Source organism: Notamacropus eugenii, chromosome 2 (genome assembly GCF_028372415.1).
Source record: "Notamacropus eugenii isolate mMacEug1 chromosome 2, mMacEug1.pri_v2, whole genome shotgun sequence".
Lineage (NCBI taxonomy): Eukaryota > Metazoa > Chordata > Mammalia > Diprotodontia > Macropodidae > Notamacropus > Notamacropus eugenii.
In genome coordinates, this window is record NC_092873.1 from 398,107,665 (window position 1) to 398,113,664 (window position 6,000).

Consider the following 6,000-nt stretch of genomic DNA (forward strand, 5'->3'; position numbering starts at 1 on the left):
GGTGAACTTTATACATAGCAATGACCACAGTGTGCAAGAGTTTTTTTCTGGTAGACTTGGAACTTCATTGCAATGCAAGGACTTAAAAAAATCCCCAATGGTCTTTTAAGGCAAAGTGCCTTCCACATACAGAGAAAGAACTATGGAATTCAATCGCAGAATGTAATAGATCATTTTCTTTGGTATTACGTTTTGGTTTGCCACATGATTTCTCTCAAGCATTTTAATTCTTCTACACAGCATGATCATAGTGAAAATATATTTAATAGGAATGTATGTGTAGAACCTATATAAAATTGTATGCCATCTCGAGGAGGGAGGGTGAAGGTGGGGAGATGGAAGGGGAAAAAAATCTAAGTTATATAGTAGTGATTGTAGAACACTGAAAATAAATAAAATTAATTTTAAAAAAGAATATAATTGTCTTTTGGTCTTTAGTTATTTCTGATTCTTTGTGACCCCATGGGTCATACTGTCTGTAGCATTTTTTTGACGTGGCAAAGATAATGAAGTGGTTTGCCATTTCCTTCTCCAGTGTATTAAGGCAAATGGGGATTAACTGACTTGCACAGGGTCACACAGTTAGTAAGTATCTGAGGCCAAATCTGAACTCAGATCTTCTTGACCCCAGGTCCAGCACTTTATCCACTGAGCTACCTACTTGCCCACTAAACGCTTGATAGAAAAGTGTAGACTTATGATTGATCTCTTCTGGCAGCAGTTGGACCGAAAACTTTGAATAAGCAAATGTGTCTTTTGATACTTTTAATCTCGAGAGTCTCCATGGAGTAGTAGAAAGAGGGCAGGCCTGCAAATCAAAAGGATTCTTGTTCCAGTCTTACCTTTGCTTCAGGTTGGCTACGTGACCTCTGACCCCCACTCAGTATTCTTCTGTGTCCAAAGCACATTTCTAAGACTTAAGTCCCACTGATTGGAATTGATAAGTTAAACTCCTAACCCAGAGCTCCCTACACAGATGAAATCAGTTTGGTTAAAAAAAATTCTTTTGATTGCATCAGTGTATTTAAATTAGCTGTTGAATCTGCTCAGTGGCATGTTTATATCAAGGTGAATTCCCTAGACTAATAGCATGTCGGATAAAGATACCTAATTTTAAAATAAGATCTTCTAGAAGTAGATGAGTTTTAATTGTACTCTTTTGGTTTCAAATCACCTTGATGAAATCTCTTTCTGCTTTATTTCCTTGGAGACTCCTGCTGTAATAATCACCCATTTTTCCATGTGGCCCAGAGAGTTTTGAGGCACATTCTCTTATTAGCAACATATGAGGCTTTGGGGCGACAAAGAAATGGACAAATATCCATTTCTTGAAATAATTGGAAGCTCAGCAGTACTGAGGTCACACCAATGAGCCATACACTCTCACAATTTTATTTCTTTATTGAACTTTTCCCCCCTTTCTCCTCATCCTTGTCCTTTACGGACAGAAGATAAGGTTAATGGTATAAGTGAGAATAGATTCAGATCACAATACTTAGAGCTAATTCATTGTGTTTTCTCACTGAGGTGGAAGATTGACCTTTTCTTTCTTCCCCCCAAAGACTCAAATATCTATTTTAATACTACTAACTGTAAATAATTAGGAGAGCTCAGAAAATCATCAGTTTCCATTCTAAGAGAAATTAACATTTTGCATTCAGCTAAAAACATGAAAGTGTATTAAAGATTTACCTCTTTCAAAACCTCTAAGTCAGTAATTATTTTCAGTAATAATCAACTAAGGTGTTTTTAAGTGACATTTATAAAAAGGGTTGTTATCTTCTACTTACATAGCTTTTTTCCAAGCGCAGTTGTATGATACAAAAATTCTAAAAGGAACTGTGGTAGCTGTTCATAGTCAGTTCATAGGTCAGTAAATTGAAGCACCGTAGAATACAGTTTACCTAAGATCGCACAAGGATTGAGTTATGCAGTGCCAAGATTGGAATCCAGTTCTCTGGGCATCTAGCTCCATATTCTAAGGAAGACCATACGTAAGGACTCCTATAGTTACTCCTTGAAATTTCACTCCAGTTAGGCATGGTGATGTACACTTGTAATTCTGAGAGTTACTAAAGGTGGTAGAACACTTGACCTGAGGATCTGAGGATTTCTGAGTTATCTGTGATAGGTCAACCCTCTTCCAGTGTCTTCACCCCAGAGAGGAGTGGGAAGAAGGGGTCCAGGCTGTCTAAGGAGACACAAACCAGTTTAGGATAGAAAGAAGGAATAGGTTAAAGCTCCAGGGCCAATCAGTAATGAGATCGGGACTGTTATTTGGTGCACTTCCACCTTGGGCAAGATTGGGAGATTTAGTCTCAAAAACAAACATAAAAAAGAAAAAGAAAGCAATTGAGCCCTAAACTACAGTTTTCTTGGCAGACAAGCCCACCCATGTAATATCTTCCATTCAGAAAATTTTCAGTTTGATTTGTTCAAACCCACTTCCCACTGAGGAGAAAAAAGCTGTCATGAAGTCATGGGAGCTCACATTTGATCACCTGATGTAGAAGTGATGAAAGTATTTTCAGGAAAGGCTCCATGTAGAAGGTATAACTTGAGCTGCACCTTGACAGAAAGTTGAGGAGGAAATACACTCCAGGCATGAAGAACAGTTGGCAAAAAGCCAGAAATGGGAGCTAGAGTGTCCTGTGTGAACAAGAAGAATGACCTTCTGGCTGTTCTATAGAGCCAAGGTTGTGAAAGGCTTCAAATGCCAGGGGAGGTTATATTATGCCCTAGATATAATAGGGAACCATTGGTAATTATTGAGCAAGGGAGTGATTTGCTCAAACCTGTGCATGGTCTCCTTACTTCTCCAAATGCCTAGTGTAGAGCTTTTGCTATGATATCATTCTGACTCAGCCATGTGATAAAGGATTGACTAAAATATGGATAAATGGATATAATCTTGATCTTCTTGGGCAGTAGAGGCCAAGCAGCTCTGTGGATGCTAGGTTTATTTCCAGTACTCTCAGAGTTCAGTACCTAATTAATAACTTGACCATTATGAAGCAGCAGAAAAGGCAGAATTTAGACTACAGTCCCACATTTCACACAGCTTTCTCCTTGAACCCCACACACGCCCCTTTATAGTTATCACTCAATCACTCAAGAACCCTCTTCCCAGCTGGCCTGGCTATCACATGCATAGTTTGTCTACTAATTAGGGCTTCTTTTTCTAGGAGGTGAACAGTAAAATAAGATAAGGCGTAATCCTTGTCTAATAACATTTTACTTAAGCAAAGAAGAATTTCAGTCACCACCAAACAAATGATATGACATTTTGAAATATGGAAAATCAATTCTTTTACCTTATTAATATCATCTTTAAGGAACCACAGCATTTTAGGGAAGAGGAAATCTGGCTTTCTGTTTGCAGTCATTTAATGTAAGAGAATATCATGATGGAAACCTGTTTCAAGTCCAACATTAGGGAGGGAACAGAGACTGTGGAATGATTTTCTTCTTTCATTCTTTATTACATGATTATTTTTCCATGAAAGTCTGTGTTTTATAGATAATTCAGTGAATCTAATTTTTTTAAATGAAAAGGAGTATCTCAAAGGGGAAGGGATGGTCCTTTTTCTGTAATTTGAAACTGATGTTACTGTTCCTACTGTAGCTGCCACCACCACCACTGCTACTATTAGCTTGTGAGCAGATGATAATTTTACCTTAGTATTAGGCAAAGGGAAGAACATAGCATCATAGTTTAATGGTGAAATGGAACTTGACAGTCACTGAGTCCAACAAATAAGGAAACAGGTCCTGTGTCCAGGGTTACATAGCTAGTAAATTTCTGAGGCAAGAACCAAACCCAAGTCTTCCTGACTCCATGTCTGGCATTCTATCCCAGACACCATACTACTTTTCTGTTCTTAGCTCTGGAATTACTAGCTGTGTTGTCTTAGACAAGTAACAACCTCTCTGGGCTTCGGTTTCCTTGTCTATTTAATAGATATAACCCCAAACCAATGAACAAACATTCATTAAGGATCACTATATATCACTAGATAGTAAGTGCTCTCTACAGAGAATAACAAGACAGAGGTAGAACAGTCACTGTCTGCTAGGAGCTTGTATTCTTATAAGTGAGACAACCTAAACCTACAAGGCCACTGGCAAGCCAAATTCATGGTCTACTTCACTGCGGTATTGGGATTCTGCTAATATTATTCATATTAACAATGCTTTTGTTATTATGGTTTTTCTTTCAGTTTCCTAAATAATAAAAGAGGAGATTTAGGGCTTTTGGACTGATAAGAAATATTTGGGGAATCTCTTTCTCCCATATATGCCTCAGTACCAGGATGAGAAGGAAGAAGAAAAGGCCAATTTCCACAGTGAAAAATTTCATAACTCTGAACGTAGAGATGAGCTGGGGAGAGGAAAAAAAAGGGGAGGGGACAATTTTTATTGCAGCCTGGAAGGTAGGTGGGAGGGAAGTTTAATTTTGTAAATCTGGTAGCAAAATGAGGAGACTTAAGGAGGATGGATGGAACTGTCTCAGCAAGTGCCGGTTCTATATGGTCTGATCATTCTGACACAAACTACACATACACACATCTCACACCCACACCTTCACACATATGCACGCACATACATATGGGTATATACTCATATGCTATATGTGTACATTCATATACATATACATATATACACACAATATATTACCATTACATGGCCATGGTCAACCATGTCACTTCTGTGATACAACACTATCCAACGTGAAATGAGAAGATTAGATTAGATGTTCTCTTTAACTAGAATATTTTAAGTTCCTCCTTGCCTTCCCTGCCCCCTTCCCCTCCTCTCCTTATCTTCCTCAGAAATTTATCTCTTTCCAGCAGGAGTCGATGGAGCATCAGCAGTTATTCCTGAATGTGAATAATTAGAATCATATTTTGCTTTCCTTATAATCCAAAAGGAATGATAGTGATGTGGAAATGTCATAGTCTTAAGTGGATTGCCCAGTGGTAGGAAAAGTCATATTCTTGAACCAAAGAATCAAAGCTTATGAGCAATTTTCCATTGCCTGTAGCTGTAACTACTCCTCTCATGCAGAGGTGGCTAAGCTGCCTGACTGTAAAATTGAGCAGACTTTGCCTCTGTAATGAATCTTGACTTGACCATTTACTGACTTTGCTGGGAATTATTGTAGGATCATGGGGTTAGAACTAGAAGGTACCTCAGAGATCATTAAATCCAACCATCTCAATTTACAGCTGAGGAACTGAGGTGGATAGAGGTTAAGTGACTTGCCCAGGATCACACAACTTGTAAGTGTCTGAGGCTGGATTGGAATCCAGATGTTCTTGACTCTAAGTATAGCCCTACATACCATGCTTCCTCTCCTAGCTAGTTATAGAGCAGTGTCTCTAAGAGAAATAACACCAGTAAACACATTTATATTGTTCTTCTGAAGAATTCTAATATTTTATGTCTAATGACTAGACTCTACTTTTTTGTGATGTGTATGTAACCCCCTGCCCCATGACAACATTTTAGAAATGGACTGGTATTATACTTTGTCTTGTAAAGAGTACAGGTGACCTGGTTGTGTGTACAAAGAGAGGAGGAGAGTCATCCATTTGAAAAACTTTTATCTCATTCATAGTAGTGTAGTGGATACAGCATTGGACTTGAAGTCAGGAAGACCCAAGTTCAAATCCCACCTCAGACACAAACTGTATAACTGGGTAGGCCACTTAACCACTGCCTGTGTCAGTGAATACTTGAAAGGTGCTTGCAAACCTTAAAGCTAGCTACATAAATGCAAGCTATTGTTATTATTAAGCATTGCATTAAGTTCTATGTTCATACATAAAAAAATCTTCTATCCTCTAGATCCCAGTGAATCATTAAATAATGTGAACCAAAGGTTTAAGCAGACCAGATGACATCATCAAGAAGGTAAAGGCAGGGTTTGTCATGGGTAAGAAACCAGTGGATTATATGTATTTTATAACGAGTTTTACACTCCTTAATCTTTTCCCC